We start from the raw sequence: 18,859 nt of genomic DNA, 5'->3' as shown, positions 1-18,859 counted from the left end.
AGCTATCGTTGAAGCTGTGCGGCATTGGAGGCATTACCTGGCCAGCAGGAGATTCACTGTCCTCACTGACCAGCGGTCGGTAGCCTTCATGTTCAACAACACGCAGCGGGGCAAGATCAAAAATGATAAAATCTTGCAGTGGGGAATCGAGCTCTCCACCTATAATTATGAGATTTTGTATCGCCCCAGCAAGCTCAACGAGCCCGTCCGACGCCCTTTCCCGAGGTACATGTGCCAGCACACACGTAGACTGACTCCGGGCCCTACAAAACAGCCTTTGTCACCCGGGGGGGTCACACGACTGTACCACCTCGTCAAAGCTCGCAATCTGCCCTACTCCGTCGAGGAAGTACGGACAGTCACCAGAGGCTGCCAGGTCTGTGCGGAGTGCAAGCCGCACTTCTACCGGCCAGTCCGCATGCGCCTGGTGAAAGCCACCCGCCCCTTTGAACGCCTCAGCATGGATTTCAAAGGGCCCCTCCCCTCCACCGACCGCAACACTTAAATCCTCAGCGTGGTCGACGAGTACTCCAGATTCCCCTTCGCCATCCCATGCCCCGATATGACATCTGCCACCGTCATCAAAGCCCTAAACACAATCTTCGCTCTGTTCGGTTTCCCCGCCTACATCCACAGTGACAGGGGATCCTCATTCATGAGCGATGAGCTGCGTTAGTTCCTGCTCAGCAGGGGTATCGCCTCCTGATATGTAGGTTCGCCGGTAGCCCCTGCCGGCTAGCTCCGCCCACAAGGAGCCATATAAATATGCGTGTCCTCCTCCTGATCAGCCATTTCGCCAGCTGCGGTAGGAGGCCACGCATCTGACTGTAATAAAGCCACAGTTGTACCAATCTGAGTCTTTCGTTCAATTGATCGTGCATCAGAGCCAAGGTGGGATTTCAAGGCAGCACAGCGTGTGAAGAACTACAAATAGCAATGTGGTACAAATAAGCAGTTCTGTGGAAGGGTCATTTCGGCTCAAAACATTAACTCTTGTTTCTCTCCACGGATGCTGCCAGACCTGCTGAATTTATCCAATATTTTCTGTTTTTATTGTTGTTCGTAGTCCTTGCTAGGTGTAAATAAAGTGTTGTATTTCCTAATATTACAATAGTGTCTACATTTCAAAACAATCAACTGTAAAGTTATTTTATAATTTACAAAAAAATAGTATGAACATAACTGGTTAGTTAAGATTACCGAGCTTGACATTTTGATGTTCATTTCAGGATAGTTCTTAAGTAATAAGAATGTAAATATATCAAAAACTGTCAATAGTCAATGTCCTGTCTATGAGTTCTCATGAGAATAAAAACCTGAATAACTAAACATTAAAGGAAAATGGCAGTCCAATTTCTACTTGGATGTCAGATTTGTTAAAATTCAGAGTTGTGGAGATAAAAACTCCAGGCTTATTCTAGTAGAGGCTGGAATGTACCCACAATCTACTCATTTTCCACGCCACTTATGAATATGTCTTCGAGTCTCCAAACATTTCCATTTACTTTTAATTTGAAAAGTTGTAATTATTTGAACACAATTATAGACTTCCCCTTAAAAATGATCAACCTGTGGTATGAGATTAACTTGGAAATTTTGTACTGACACTATAGGAATAAGTTTATGAAGTTCTCCTAAATCCATTAAGAGTGGTTTTCAAAGTGGGTGGGGGGGGGGGGGGGGGGGGGGGGGGGGGGAGTCACAGTCCTGGGTAGGGTCGCAGGATGTTAAAGAATGGGTCACCCAAATTAATTTTGCCAACATTCCCTGATCTTTTCCCTCTGGGTAAATGAATTAGATATCTTCTCTGCAGTAAACAATATGACCACAAAACAATAGACAGGTCAACATGCCCTGTGTGTGCAATTGCAGCACGGTAGCATAGGGATTAGCACAATTGCTTCACAGCTCCAGGGTCCCAGGTTCGATTCCCGGCTTGGGTCACTGTCTGTGCGGAGTTTGCACATTTTCCCCGTGTGTGCGTGGGTTTCCTCCAGGTGCTCCGGTTTCCTCCCACAGTCCAAAGATGTGCAGGTTAGGTGCATTGGCCATGCTAAATTGCCCTGAGTGTCCAAAAAGGTTAAGTGGGGGTTACTGTGTTACAGGGATAGGGTAGAGATGTGGGCTTGAGTAGGGTGCTCTTTGTAAGGGCCGGTGCAGACTTGATGGGCTGAATGGCCTCCTTCTGCACTGTAAATTCTCTGATTCTATGAATTGCCGCCTGTTTCTTTCCCTTTTCTAGTAAGTTGATTCACACTCTGTACTACATATGTAATGACAAACTACATGTAACCCATGGATCATTTTGTCATCTGAAAGGGAATGTCAAAACACCAATAGCTGACAAACTACTGGCCAGGGTCTCGCATCTGAATCAGCTAGAGAGAAAGTTATCTGCTCCGCCAGGTGCACAGCAAATGTATTTTATTACAAACATGTATCAAAACAGATTACAACAAATAAAAACCCCAGGAAACATACTTCCCAGCAATCCACTATACAGTCTGTACAAATTATTTCCCCTTTTCACCCTCCCCCCCCCTGCGATGAACAGCTCCTCAAACACGGTCACAAACATCCCCCACCTTTTCTCAAATCCCTCTGCAGAGCCCTTTAACTCATACTTTATCTTCTCCAACCGCAGAAAGTCGTACAGGTCTCCCAACCAAGCCGCTATCCCCAGTGGCGATGCAGACTGCTACTCCAGCAAAATTTTCTACCGTGTAATCAGAGAGGCAAAAGCCACGACAGTGGCCTTCCTCCTCTCCATGAGCTCCGGCTCCTCGGAAACCCCAAATATCACCACCAAAGGATTAGGGCTCACCTCCACTTCCACTTTTCTGGCTAAAACCACGAACACTCCTGCCCAAAATCTTCCCAATCTTTCGCAGCTCCAAAACAGTCCAAAGATGTGCGGGTTAGGTGGATTGGCCATGCTAAATTGCCCGTAGTGCAAGGTTAATGGGGGGATTGTTGGGTTACGGGTATACGGGTTACGTGGGTTTAAGTAGGGTGATCATTGCTCGGCACAACATCGAGGGCTGAAGGGCCTGTTCTGTGCTGTACTGTTCTAAATGTGCACGATTCGCAGGCCTTCGCCCACACCTCTCACACTCATCTGCTGAAAGAAACCACTCATTCGCGCCAGAGTCATATGTACCCTGTGCACCACCTTAAACTGTATCAGACTCACCCTTGCACAGGGTTCCGTTTACCCGACGCAGTGCCTCACTCCATACTCCCCAATTGATCTTACCTCCCAACTCCTCTTCCCATTTCTCCTTGACCTTCACCACCTACTCGCCTTCGCTGCTCCCCCAGCCACTTGTAGATATCCCCAATTGTTTACTCCCCTTCCACATCCAGAAGAAGCAGTCGTTCCAGCAGGGTTTATCCCGGCAACCTAGGGAATCCCTTCCAGACCTTTCACGCAAAGTCTTTTACCTGCAGATACCTGAACTCACTCCCCCTCGGCAGCTCTACCCGCTCCCCGAGCTCCTCCAGACTGGCGAACCCTTCCTCCAAATACAGATCCCTCACCTTGACCAGGCCCACTTCCCTCCACCTCCTGTATACACTATCCCCCCCCAATCCTTTGCCCAAACATGTGACTCTCACACAGCAGCTTTAACACCGACATCGCTTCCACCCTAAAAATGTCTCCTCAACCTGATTCCATATCTTAACAAGGATTGCACACCGGGCTCCCCGAATACTTACTCGGAGACATTGGCAATGCTGCCATCATCATAGCCCTCAAACTGGACCCCTTACAAGATTCCTCCTTCATCCAAACCCATTCTACCCCTTCTCCTCCCCACTCTCAGCACCTTTCCCGCCCATATAATGTCCAAAATGATCGTGTCCAATTTCCGAAAAAGAGGCCTTTGGTATAAAGATCGGGGGAGCCTGAAAAATAAACAAGAACCTCAGCAGAATATTCATTTTCACCACTTCAACCCTCCCCACCAACGTTAAATGCAGTGTATCTCACCTCCCAAGATCCTCGCTGGCCTCCTCCACCAGCTTCGTTAAGTTCCACTTATGGAGCCCCGTCCATTCCCTCGCTACCCGAATCCCCAAATACCTAAACCTATCCCTCGCTACCGTAAATGGCATCCCTCCCTAAATTAGCCCGCTCTCCCAGCTCACTCACCAGGAAAACCTCATTTTTCCCTACATTCAGCTTGTACCCTGAGAACCCTCCAAACCTCCCCAGCAGGCCCATAATCCTTCCCATACTCCCCAGCTGATCTGAAACATATAGCAACAGGTCATCGGCACAGAGCGACACCCGATGCTCCCTCTGTCCCCTCATAATACCATGCCACTCCGTCGACCCCCTAAGAGCATCGCCAATGGCTCGACGATTAGTGCAAACAACAACTGCGACATCGGGCACCCCTGCCTCGTACCCCTGTGCAAGTCAAAGCTTCGCAAACTCATGTTATTCGTCATCACACTCGCCCTTGGTACTACATACAACAACTGCACCCATGCCACAAATCTCGGCCGCACTCCCTAAATGCCTCGTTTATCTTACCCGGCTCCGACACCACATCTCCAGCTCCCGTCCGTATCTTCAATATTTCTCTGGACACGGCTGGTCTCCGCAGCTGGTTCGAAAGCATGAGGCTTGTCTTCTCCCCATGCTCATATTGCACCCCTCTTGCCCTGCCGCCCTCCCCGTTGTCAACCTGCCCCTGCAACCTTTTCCTCCTTGCCAAACACTCCCTGGTGGGCATCCTCGAATACCCTGCTCACCAGATGATCATGTTCCTCCCTCCTTTCCCTATCCACAGAAGCTTTAAATTAAATCATTTCCCCGCCCCCCCGGACCACTGCCTTCAGAGCCTCCCAAACAAAATGGCCACCAACACCTGACCATTCTGATGGCCACCAACTCCACATACTCCCTAATCACCGCCCACACCTCATCATAAAAACCTCCATCCACCAACAACCCAGAATCAAACCTCCATCCCGGCCTCTGCTCTCGTCCCAATCTAAACCGAATCTCCAGCCAATGGGGTGCATGGTCCAAGATAAGTATCCCCACATACTCTGCCCCCTCCAGCTCAACCAAAATCTCCCAACACACTACAAAGTAATCAATCCTCAAATACACCGTACAGATGTGTGAAAAGGAGGAATAATCCCTTCCCCCCCAGTTCTGAAAGTACCATTGATCCACCATACCCGTCCTCTCCAAAAACCCACTCAGCTCTCTTGCCATTTGTACCCTACCCATCGGCCTGGGGCTCGACCTATCCACACTCGGCTCTGGAACACAATTAAAATCTCCTCCCATGATCGACTGGTACGTGGCCAAATCCGGGATCGCTGCCACATCATCCCAATTTGGGGCATACACATTTACCAACATCACCGGTGCCCTTTCCAATACCTCACTCACAATCACATATCTCCCACCCGGATCCCTTACCTCCTTTGCTCCACTCCTCTCAATTTCGAATCAAGCCCAGAGTGGAAAACCTGCCCGACCCACCACTTCGCGGTTGGTTTAGCACAGTGGGCTAAACAGCTGGCTTGTAATGCAGAACAAGGAAGCAGCGCAGGTTCAATTCCCGTACTGGCCGCCCCGAACAGGCGCCGGAATGTGGCGACTGGGGGCTTTTCACAGTAACTTCACTGAAGCCTACTTGTGACAATAAGCGATTATTATTATTACTATTATTCCGTAACCTCACCTGACCCTTCACACGGAGGTGAGTCTCCTGCAGAAAGACCAGGCCACTTTCAAGCTCCTGAGGTGTGTGAACACCTGCAACCTTTTAACTGGCCCATTCAGTCCCCAGACGTTCTACGTTACCAGCCTTAACGGAAGCTCTCACCTCCAATCCCCTCTACAGTTCGTCAACTTTCCCACTCAACTCCAGCCCCCTTAATTGCATCCTATATCGAGCCCATCCCAGATGGTCCCCTTCTCCGCCACTGACCATGTCATCTCTCATCCTCTGCCATGTCGCAACAACCTCCCCCCCCCCGGACACCCGGTTCGGCCTTCTCCCCTACCACCTCACTTCCGTTTACCAGCATTACTTGCAAGCGTGGCAGCCCCTGCTCAAAGGCACCTCCCAATGACCTCCCCTCCCCCCACTCCTCAGCTCAAGAAAGAAGTTCTCTGCTGCCTGTGGTAGTCACCACTAACTGTATATTAGATGTAGTACGGTAAGGCTCCTGTTCTAGAGGTACATGGGTAAATCCCTGCCTGCTGGCTCCGCCCAGTAGGCGGTGTATAAATGTGCGCGCTCACCAGAGCTGCTCCCATTCTGGTGGCAGCTACAGGAGGCAACACATCTTTGCTCAATAAGCCTCGATTATTCACTACTCTCGTCTTTGTAGCCATGATGTGGAGATGCCGGCGTTGGACTGGGGTGAGCACAGTAAGAAGTCTTACAACACCAGGTTAAAGTCCAACAGGTTTGTTTCAAACACGAGCTTTCGGAGACGGCTCCTTCTTCAGGTGAATGCAGACCTCATTCACCTGAAGAAGGAGCCGTGCTCCGAAAGCTCGTGTTTGAAACAAACCTGTTGGACTTTAACCTGGTGTTGTAAGACTTCTTACTGTGCTCGTCTTTGTAGTAATTGATAGTGCATCAATTTATTGAGCAAAGATTTTTAAATGATGGAACTTCGCATCAAGCCTGATCGCCTACAGTTGCACCCTCAAGCAGCCAACGCCACGTCCGCCTTTGACGACTGGCTAGCCTGCTTTAAAAGCTACCTCCGAACATCGGCTGAACAACCCTCGGACACACAGAAGCTCCAGGTCCTTTATTCGCGGGTGAGCCCTGACATTTTTCCTCTCATCCGGTATGCGCCCACTTGCTCTGAAGCAATGGAGCTCCTGAAAGGACATTACGTTCGACCAGTTAACAAACTCTACGCCAGGCACCTCCTGTCCATGAGACAGCAACTCCCCGGTGAGTCCCTAGACAATTTCTGGCGTGCCCTGCACATCCTGGCGAGGAACTGTGACTGCTTAATCAGGAACTTTTAATCAGAGAAACTTTTGTTACGGGCATGGGGTTGGCGTACATCCGCCAGTGCCTATTGGAAGGGGGTACGCATGATCTTGCGGGAACCAAGCAGCTCGCAAACTCGCTAACAGTGGCCTCCCTTAATGTCCAGTCGTACGCCACCGACCGCACGGCACCCTCGTGGACATCGTGGGCCCCATCAGCTACCGGTCCCAGCCCACCGCAAGCCTGCGCTGCGCGGCAGCCTGCCAACCCCGGGGGGGCCCAAATGCTACTTCTGTGGGCAGACCAAACATCCCCAGCAGCACTGCCCGGCGCAAAGCGCAACCTGCAAGGGCTGCAGAAAGATGGGACATTTTGCTGCTGTGTGCCAGGCTCGGTCGATCACCGCTGTTTCTAGGCCTAGCATTCCTATACCCCCCCTCCCCCGTGGGTGCCGCCATCTTCTCTGCAGACCACGTGCAGCCCGTGGGCGCCGCCATATTTAATGGCGCCTGCCATGTGCGCCCCTGGGCGCCGCCATCTTCAGCGCCATTTTGGACAGCGCCTCAGGACCCCTGCTCGTCGGGAAGTTCGTCTGGCCGCTCATCGCCTGCCACCACCACTGACCAGCCTGGGGCCTACCAGCATCAGCCGCAACTCGCCTCAATCGCCCTCGACCAGTCCCACAACCGCAATGACAACAGCTAAACAGCTGGCTTGTAATGCAGAACAAGACCAGCAACACGATTCAATTCCAGCCTGCCCGAACAGGTGCCGGAATGTGGCGACTAGGGGCTTTTCACAGTAACTTAATTGAAGCCTACTTGTGACAATAAGCTATTATGATTATTGTTATTATTATTAACAACAGTGAACAGCAACCCCAGAAAAGGACCCCTCCAACCGGAGGGGACGGAAATTCCCCAATCCCTAACTCCACTTCAAGCATGTTCCCAACCAATATGAAGTACCAGCACTTCATATAGATAGATTGGAGAGTTGGGCAGAGAAATGGCAGATGGAGTTCAATCCAGGCAAATGCGAGGTGATGCATTTTGGAAGACCAAATTCAAGAGCGGACTATATGGTCAATGGAAGGGTCTTGGGGAAAATTGATGTGCAGAGAGATCTGGGAGTTCAGGTCCATTGTACCTTGAGGGTGGCAACGCAGGTTGATAGAGTGGTCAAGAAGGTATACAGCATGCTTGCCTTCATTGGACGGGGTATTGAGTACAAGAGTTGGCAGGTCATGTTACAGTTGTATAGGACTTTGGTTCGGCCACATTTGGAATACTGCGTGCAGTTCTGGTCGCCACATTACCAGAAGGATGTGGATGCCTTGGAGAGGGTGCAGAGGAGGTTCACCAGGATGTTGCCTGGTATGGAGGGCTCTCGCTATGAAGAGAGGTTGAGTAGACTAGGATTATTTTCATTAGAAAGACGGAGGTTGAGGGGGAACCTCATTGAGGTCTACAAAATCATGAGGGGTATAGACAGGGTGGATAGCAAGAAGCTTTTTCCCCAAGAGTGGGGGTGACAGTTACAAGGGGTCACGATTTCAAAGTGAGAGGGGGAAAGTTTAAGGGAGATATGCGTGGAAAGTTTTTTACGCAGAGGGTGGTGGGTGCCTGGAACGCTTTACCAGCAGAGGTGGTAGAGGCGGGTACGATAGCATCATTTAAGAAGTATCTAGACAGGTATATGAATGGGCGGGAACAGAGGGAAGTAGACCTTGGAAAATAGGAGACAGGTTTAGATAAAGGATCTGGATCGGCGCAGGCTGGGAGGGCCGAAGGGCCTGTTCCTGTGCTGTAATTTTCTTTGTTCTTTGTTGTTCCCCTTCCATTCGCAGATACACTTCTCCCTGGCACTACGCAAAATCTTTTTTCTCCACAAATTTGTGGAGTCTCACGATCACCGCCCCTGGCGGCTCCTTAGCTTTAGGCTTCTGCCTCAGTCCCTATGCGCTCGGTCCACTTCAGGGACCTTATCTAGCAACACTTCCGCCATCAGCCCGGCCAGCATCTTTGAGATGCAGCTCATGGCACTCACACCTGCCACTCCTTCAGGCAGGTCCACTATTCACAGGTTCTGCCTTCTTGAGGTATTCTCCTACTCCTCCACCTTTGCCCTCAATGTTTTACAAAGGTCTCCTAGGAACCCCACCTCTGCCTCCAGAGCCACCACATGATCGCTGTGGTCCAAGATCACTCGTTCTATCTCCAGAATGTGCAGCCCCTGCACCTTCAAACACTTCTCCACCCGTTCCATCAAACTCTTCAGCTCCTTCGATGGCCTTTGAGCGATCCTCCCGCATTTCCTTCCTCTGTTGGCTGAATTTCTCCTTAATAAAAGCCATCAACTGCTCGATTTGGGGCGTTCCACTTTGCACCAGCCCTTCCCCCTCAGCCATTACACTGGCTGCTGCACCACAGGTTTCCTCTAACTCTTTGGCCAGGTCTCTCACCATCTCCTGCCGGGTTTGGTAACCAGCGGACATACCACCCCCGGGGGAAACTACTCCTCTGACCTTCACCGACACTTTTTCATCAAAATTCCACCCAATAGCGGATAAAAAGAGGTATTTTCTGTGCCTTCAAGCAGGAAGCAGCCCTGTGTGTGACCACTCACACCATGATCGCCACCAGAACTCTTCCTTTGAATTTTCACAGTAAGCAAGTGTCTGAACTACACAAGCAACTTAGTGGCTACATTCCACCCAAACTTCTGCTTGTTTAGATCACTTCCAATGCAATGTTACAAGCATTGAGCATTTCAAGAAATAATTTATTTATAGTCATGCACGAAAACTTGTTTAAAATGTGGGGAAACCCAAGATTCTGATGTTTAAGTTGCAAATAAAGTGAACATAACTATCGAAAGTGTGCACAACATTTTTCGGTGCATATAGGATATAAAAATTAGTTTAAAAAAGTCATAGTATGCATACAGCTGGCTCCATTCCCATTTTTCTTTTGCAATTCCTATCTTTTGACTTAATCCTACTCTGTAAATTGCTTTTACCTTTTCTTGAGCGTCAGCAGAGTAGATGAAGGCAGCAATTACATCAGTCTTAATAGCTTAAAATACACATCAGGAGTCTAAAGAAACAAAAAGAAAACCAAAGATTATTTCTGGGAAGGCAAGTGGTGAAGATAGAAACATAGAAAATACGAGCAGAAGGCCATTCGACCCTTCTAGCCTGGTCTGCCATTCATTGTGATCATGGCTGATCATCCAATTTATTCACCTGATCACACCTTCCCCTCATATCCTTTTATTCCTCCCCCCCACCCCCAAGTGCTATAATAACTGTTTCTTGAAAACATAATGTTTTTTGACCTCTACTGCTTTTGTGGTAACAAATTCACCGGCCTACCACTCTCTGGGTAAAGAGAATTCTCATCTATTCCTCAATGGTCTGCCCCTTATCCTCAGACTGTGACTCTGGTCACTCCTACCATTGGGAACATCTTTTGCGTCTACCCTGTCTCGTCCTGTTAGAATTTTATAGGTTTCTATGTGACCCCCACATTCATCTGAACTCCAGCGAATACAATCCTAACCGAATCAGACCTGGCATCTCAGGAATCAGTCTGGTAAAACTTCTTTGCATTCCTTCTGTAACAACAGTATCCTTCCTCAGATAAGAAACCAAAGCTGCAGACAATATTCCAGGTGTGGCCTCACCAAGGCCCTGTATAATTGCAGCAAGACATCCCTACTCCACTATATGCATCCTCTCGCTATGAAGGCCAACATATAATTTTCCTCCTTTACCCAATGCTGCACCTGGATGCTTACTTCAACAACTGATGTACAAGGATACCCAGGTCTCATTGCACATTCCCACCTCTCAATTTAAAGCCATTTGGATAATAATCTGCTGTTTCTGCTACCAATGTTGATAACCTTGCATTTATCCAAATTATACTGCATCTGCCATGCATTTGCCCACTCACTCAACTTGTTCAAATCCCACTGAAGTGTCTCTGCGTCCTCCTCACAGTTCACCCTCCCACCCAGCTTTGTGTCTTCTGCAAATCTGGAGATATTACATTTTGTTCCCCTATCGAAATCAATATATATTATGAATAACTGGGGTTCCAGCGCCAATCCCTGCAGTGCTCCATAGCCGCTGCCTGTCATTTGGAAAAAGATCTGCTTATTCCTACTGTTTCATGTCTGTAAACCAGTTTTCTATCCATCTCAAAACACTACCCCTAATCCCATGCACTTTAATTTTACATGCTAATCTCTTATGTGGGACTTAGTCGAAAATCTTCTGACAGTCCAAATAAATCACATTCACTGGCTCGCCTTCATCAACTCTACTTGGTACAGCCTTGAAGAATTCCAATAGGTTTATCAAGCATGATTTCCCTTCATAAATCCATGCTGACTCAGTCTGATCCTGCCACTGTTGTCCAAGTGCTCTGCTATCAAATCTTTGATATAACAGATTCTAGAATTTTCCCCACTAACGATATCAGGCTTACTGGTCTATAATTCCCAGTTTTCTCTCCACCTCACTTTTTAAATAGTGGGGTTAGATCAGCTACCCTCCAATCTGTAAGAACTATTCCAGAATCTATCGAATCTTGGACGATGACCAGCAATGCATCCACTATTTCTAGGGCCACTTGCTTAAGTACTGGGATTTGGATTACCAGACCCATCAGATTTAATCGGCCTTCAATTCCATAGATTTGCCCAATACCATTTCTCTACTAATACTGATTGTGGTAAACCACTGTTGCACCTATATTAGGTGATGTATGGTAAGGCCTGTACTACAGGTACGTCGGTAGTCCCTGGAGTATAAATGTGTGTGCCCTCCATGCTGCAGTCATTTTGCCAGCTGTTGTGGGAGGCCACACATCTTAGAGCAATAAGATGTATTCAACTCTCGTCTTTGTGCAATTGATTGTGCATCACTGATCTCCTTCAGTTCCTCCCTCTCACTAAACCCGGTGTTCCCCAACATTTCTGGTAGGTCGTCATTTGTGCGCTCCTTTGTGAAGACAACTGAAGCATGCATTGAGTTGGTCAACCATTTTTTTGTTCCCCATTATAAATTCCCCTGTTTTGGACTGTAAGGGACCTACATTTGTCTTGGCTAATATTTTTCCCTTCACATACCTATAGAAACTTGTCAGTTTTTTTGTTCCCCGCACGTTTACTCTTGTACTCTATTTCCGCCATCATAATCAAATGTTCCTTTATCGCATGCGGCTTTAATTTCCTGTTTAATGCCATATCCAAAATCACCACTGCAGTTTGGGCTCCTTTACAGCACCCAGTAATGCTTTTTGCCCCTTGGTGTTTCTCAGCTTTACCAATAGATTCCACATTGTCGCAGCCAATATCCTTCTGCACTATTGCATTAATTTCCTCGTTATAAGTGTGGCACGGTGGCACAGTGTTAGCACTGCAGCCTCACGGCACAGAGGACCGTTAGATCCCGGCCCCAGGTCACTGTCCGTGTGGAGTTTCCACATTCTCCCCACATCTCACTCCTACAACCCAAAGGTGTGCAGGGTATGTGGCTTGGCCACGCTAAATTGCCCCTTAATAATCAGCACTGCCACTCCACCAACTTTTTTGTATTGTCTGTCCTTCCTAAATAGTCCTGAATGTTCAATTCGCATCCCTGGTGACGCTGCAGCCTCGTCTCCGGAATTCCCTCCATCATACCCGCTTACGTCTATTTGTGCGATTAATTCATCCACTTTATTGCGAATACTCCACATGTTAAGTCACAAAGTCTTAAGGCTTGTCTTTTTAACAGCCATTGTCCCGTTCCCACTATTTTTCACTGTGGCAATTGAATCTGACCCTTGGTTTCGCTGCGTATAGCTTTTCATTTCATAGAATTTACAGTGCAGAAGGAGACCATTCGGCCCATCGAGTTTGCACCAGCCCTTGGAAAGAGCACCCCACTTAAGCCCACCCTATCCCCATAACCCCACCCAACCTTTTTGGATATTAAGGGGAATTTATCACGGCCAATCCATGTATCCTACACATCTTTGGACTGTGGGAGGAAACCGGAGCACCCGGAGGAAACCCACGCTCACACGGGGAAAACGTGCAGACTCCACACAGATAGTGACCCAAGCCAGGAATCGAACCTGGGCCCCTGGAGCTGTGAAGCAATTGTGCTAACCAGTGCTTTTCTCATTCCCCTTTCTGTTTGTGTCCCCTTGATTACCCCTCCTTTGACTCCTTGCATAGGTTTCCATCTCCTGGCATTTTAGTTTAAACCCTCCCCAACCACTAGCAAACACTACCCTGTGGACATCAGTCCCACTCCTGCCCAGGTGTAACCTGTCACGTCTGTACTGGTCCCACCTCCCCCAGATCTGCTCCCAATGTGCCAGGAATCTGAAACCCACCTCCTCACACCATCTATTCAGCCACGTATTTGTTCTGAGTGTCCTGCTACTTCTACTCTGACTAGCACATGGCACTGGTAGTAATCTGGAGATCACTACCTTAGGCCCTGCTTCTGAACTTTCTTCCATTTCCCTATATACTGCTTTTAAGACCTCGTCCCTTCTATTATCTATGTTGTCTGTACCAATGTGAACCACTGGCTGTTCACCCTCCCCCTCCAGGATATCCTGTAACCAGTCCAAGGAATCTTAACCCTAACACCAGGGAGGCAACATACCATCTTGGAGTCCCTTTTGCAGCCACAGAAAAGCCTGTCTATTCCCCTTACATTTATATCCTCTATAACTATTGCATTCCCACACTTTTTACTCCTGCCCTTTCCAGCAGAGCTGACCATGGTGCAATGAATTTTTTGTTGCTGCTTTCCTGAGGGGCTATTCTCCCCTCTACGGAACCAACCATGGTGCAACTTATTTGGCCGCTACTGCTTCTCCCACCCCCCACCCACAGTCATTCTCAACAGTATCCAAAGCGGTACATGTGCTTTGCAGAGGAATGACCACAGGAGATTCCTTTACTCCCTGGTCACCCATTCCCTTCCTACCCATGGAGTCGGAGACTGCAGTGTGACCACCTCTCTAATTATACTATCCACAATACTCTCCACCTCACAGATGCTCCATGTGTCCCCAACTGCCGCTCCAGCTCTGAAACCTGGACACCCAGGAACTATAGCTGGAGACACTTCCTGAACACATGCTGGCTCTAGGCACTGGAAATGTTCCCAGCTTCCCACAGAGCACACCACGGCTTTGAGCTCTCCAGCCATGACTTAACTCTTTAAATTAAAACTTTGAAAGATGTTAGATTATATCCGATTCCCCAGTCCTTCTTGCCTGGTCCTCGTAACTACCAAATATAGCCCTTACAATCTATAAACAACAAAAAGAGCTTTCAAACTGTGATAACAGTAGTACTTACCCGACCTTACCCATACCAATCATGTAGGTTTCCCATGTAGCCTCTACTACTGCAGCAGGGAAAGACCACTCTTTGAAGATTTGTTACAATTCAAGGGCAGCATGGTAGCAGTGGTTAGCACTGTTGCTTCACAGTTTCAGGGTCCCAGGTTAGATCACTGTCTGCGTGGAGTCTGCTTGTGTGTGCGTGGGTTTCCTACGAGTGCTCCGGTTTCCTCTCAAGTTCCGAAAGACGTGCTGCTAGGTAATTTACACATTCTGAATTCTCCCTCTGTATACCCAACGTGGCGACTAGTGGCTTTTCACAGTATCTTCATTGCAGTGTTAATGTAAGCCTACTTGTGACAATAAAGGTTATAAGAAAAACCAAAAAGCACCTCTTTCCACTGCTCCAAATTGCTGATACCCACTCTGGCTGTGTCTCACTCCAAATGTGCACTCTCACTGCTCATGTGCAAAGCCTGTAACTTCTTCAGAGTGGTAATCTCCAGTCGATTGCCATTCTCACCACTTACCTGTGCTGGGATTCCAAAACCCCCGTCTCACCCAACCTTCCTCAATCAGGCTGAAATAAACAGGAGCAGCGAAAGCCCCCCCCCCCCCCCCCCCGGTAGGATCATCACGGAGTAACCGGGGCAGAGGTCACTCCCACTTTTCCTGCAGTTAAGAGGAGGTTTAAAGAGACAATTTACAGGGAGCAGGGAACTTTTGTTTAGGAAATTGGGGGGACCGAAAGCTTGGGAGTGGGTTCAGACCAGATCCCAACAGGAGGGGATGGTGTGATGGGTCCCCTGGGGGGGGGGGGGGGGGTTGTGTTTGTGCAGTGTCCCGTGCAGGTCTGGGTCCTTAAATAGTTACTCTGGAGTTAGAAGTGTTTTTTCCTTTTAACTTTTTCAGAGTAATTATCAGGCAGAACCAAAGTTTTTTTTTCAAAAATATTTTTATTGAAGCATTTATATGTATACATAAAGCACAATCATATCAAAAAGCAAGCAAACAGAAACACAAGTACCAATGAAAACATATCTAACACCCCACCATCCCGCCTCCTATTTTAACCCCCAACACCTTAATTGTTTGCCCCGAACAGGCGGCGGAATGTGGCGACTAGGGACTTTTCACAGCAACTTCATTTGAAGCCTACTTGTGACAATAAGCGATTTTCATTTAAGTAGTCGATGAACGGCTGCCATCTCCGGGAAACCGCTCCACAGACCCACTCAAGACGAACTTAATCCTTTCCAGCCTGAGGAATTCTGCGAGGTCACTCACCCAAACCCCCAGTTTCGCCAGCCCAGAGTCCTCCATCCCAATAAGATCCGTCTCCATGCTACCAGGGAGGCAAAGGCCAAGACATCGCCCTCTCTAGCCCCCTGGATTCCCGGGTCTTCTGACACTCCAAAGATTGCCACTTCTGGACTCGGGACCATCGTCACCATCAACCATCGTAGCCATGATCTCATTGAATGGCGGAGCAGGCTCGAGGGGCCAGATGGCCTACTCCTGCTCCTATTTCTTATGTTCAACACCTCAGACATAACGTCAACAAATCCCCAACAGAATCCCTCCAGCTTCGGACAGGCCCAAAACAAGTGGACATTATTTGCAGGCCCACCCGTACACACCTAACCTCCCCTACAAAAAACATACTCATCCTGGCCAGTCGTGCTCTGTGGACCATCCTGAACCGAATAAGCCTTGCACATGATGAGGACACATTCACCCACTCCCAGAACCTCCTCACACAGCCCAGCCTCCAACTCCCTTCCCAGCTCTTCCTCCCACTCATACGTATCGGGGCTCCCTCCCAATCCATTAGCTCTTTATAGATTTCCGATACGCTGCCCTCACCCACCCCGGTTTTTGTCACCACCTTGTCCTGCAGCCCCGGAGGTGGCAGGTCGGCACCTGCCTCCTAACAAAATCCCACACCTGCAAAGCCATCAATTTAAAATCGCTCCTGACAAATGATTCCAATCCCAGCGCAATTGTCCAGAGGAAGTTAGCACTTCTGTGCAATTTGCCAGGCAGAGGCTTATTTGGGAACCTCCTAGAGGGATGCCCCAGTGCATCATTGAGGTACCCCCTAAATGTGACGCTGGGGAACCCAGATGTTATAGGCCTAGTGGACAGAAATTAGCAGATGGATAATGTTGGAAAATGTGCACTTTAGTAGGAATAATAAAGGAGCTGAATATCATTTAAATGGAGTAAGACTGCAGAAAGTTGCAGCACAGGTGGATTTAGGTGTCATTGTGCATCAATCACAAACAGCTGACATCCAAGTTCAGCAGGTAATTGGGAAGGCAAGTAGCATGTTGGCCTTTAGTTCAAAGGGAATGGAGTATAAAAATAAAAAAGACTTGCTAAAGCTATACAAGGCACTAGACACACTACAGCTGGAATATGGAATAGTTTTGGTCCCATTATCTAAAGGAAAGATATAGTGGCATTGGAGGCACTCCAGATGAGGTTCACTAGGTTGGTCCCAGGTATGGAGAGATTTTCTTATGAGATCTTGAGTAAAATTTATAGAATTTACAGTGCAGAAGGAGGCCGTTCGGCCCATCGAGTCTGCACCGGCTCTTGGAAAGAGCACCCTACTTAAGCCCTCACCTCAACCCTAACCTCTTAACCCAGTAACCCCACCTCACCTTTTTGGACACTAAGGGCAATTAGCATGGTCAATCCACTTAACCTGCACATCTTTGGACTGTGGGAGGAAACCGGAGCACCCGGAGGAAACCCACAGAGACATATAGGATTCTCAGGGGGCTCAACAGGGTAGATGTTGAGAGGCTGCTCCCACCGTGAGTGTGTTGAGGACACAAGGGCATAATCTGAGTAATGGGTTGCTTGTTTAAGAGAGGAGGAATTTCCTGAGGGTAACATCTGTGGAATTCTTTACTTCAGACAGTTGGGTCGTTAAGTATGTTCAAGGTTCAGATAGACAAGACTTTTAAATCAGTAAGGGAATCAAGGTTTTTGGGAATAAGGCAGGAAATGGAGTTGAGGACCATAGCAAAACTTGGTCTAGGATTTGTTAAATGGTGGGATATGTTAATTAAATAGTAATTTGGGTACTGAACAAAGAAACTGGAGTTACTGTGAGGTATATAGCACAGAATTCAAAACAGCACCGGAAATTGCTAAGACTTTCCTCAAAATGGAAGATGTAACTTTGACTGGTTCACAAAGTAACCAAGAGTCAGTTAACTGCATTGGCAGATAAATTGGAATTAAGATTACCTGCAGGGGTAAGAAAAACTGAGATTATTGAAAACATAGTGATACATTTAAAATTACAAGGGTTGTCAGATGTACCAAGTATTTCAAAAAGTGAGGAAATGGAATGACCTACAATTCAATTACAAATGAACAATTAGAAGTGAAAGAAAATGATAAATAGAAATGAAGAAAATTGAATTGGAGGCAAAGAGAATAGAAAAAGAACCTGAGAAATTTGAGACGTAGAAAAAGCAAAAAGGGAAAGAGACAGAGAGGTTTTCAATGGGAATTAGAATGGAGAAGTTAGCAATGCAGAAAGGGCAGAGAGCAGTTCAGCTTAAAATGCTCAAGTTAAACAAAGACAACTGAGCAGGTTGAGGAACAAGTAGTTTTAGACATGAACCTTGTGGGGAAATGTTTAAATTTATACAAGCTCTTCCAAAATGAGGAAAATAATGTGGAAGCATTTTAAAAAATAGCTAAACAAATGAAATGGCCAAAAGTAGCTAATGGGGTGCATGCATCATTGTCAGGAGAGGTATCTAGATTACATGTTGTGAAGAAAGTTATCCTTAGTGGGTATGAACTGGTTTGGGTATGAACTGGTTCCAGAAGCGTACAGGCAGAAATTTCGGAACGCAAAACGAAAAACCTGGACAAACATATATTGAATTTGGGAAGGCAAAGCAAAACAATTTTGACTGTCGGATACTAGCATTGGAGGTAGAGGCAACAAGACCGTAGAGGTGATTCTTTTGGAAGAATTTAAAGAATCACTCCCTTTGGATGCATGTTGAGGTACAAAAAGTTAAAACTACTGTACAAGCCAGAGTTCACTGATGATTACAAACTGGCCCAGGGAACCAAACATGTTTTGTCATCCTTTTAAACAGACGGATAGAAAGTGGGAAGGAGAAAAGAAAACAAAGTCAAGAAAGAGATGGTACAGTTGGGAAGGGTGATGACATTTCCACCTCAGATCAAAAGGGAAGCTAATGAAAGTGCAAGTGGTATTCGGAAAGTGTTTGCATTGTAACAAAGTGGAACTCATTAGGGCAGATTGTTGGAAATTAAGTGGAAGATCAGTTGTAGTAGGAAAGGAAGCATCTGAAGAGGAAACGGCTGTGAAAACTGTAGCTGTACTACAGTTGCAACATGCTCCTTCAGAATCAATGAGAAAGGGGGATAGGTCTTTTGGAATTTCTGGATGTTTTGTTTCAAAGGGATAAGTTTTCTCTTCCCCGTCTATCAAAATAAGTAAACAAC

This window comes from Scyliorhinus canicula, chromosome 2, assembly GCF_902713615.1.
Source record: "Scyliorhinus canicula chromosome 2, sScyCan1.1, whole genome shotgun sequence".
In the NCBI taxonomy this organism is placed as follows: domain Eukaryota; kingdom Metazoa; phylum Chordata; class Chondrichthyes; order Carcharhiniformes; family Scyliorhinidae; genus Scyliorhinus; species Scyliorhinus canicula.
This window is presented reverse-complemented; position numbering follows the sequence as displayed.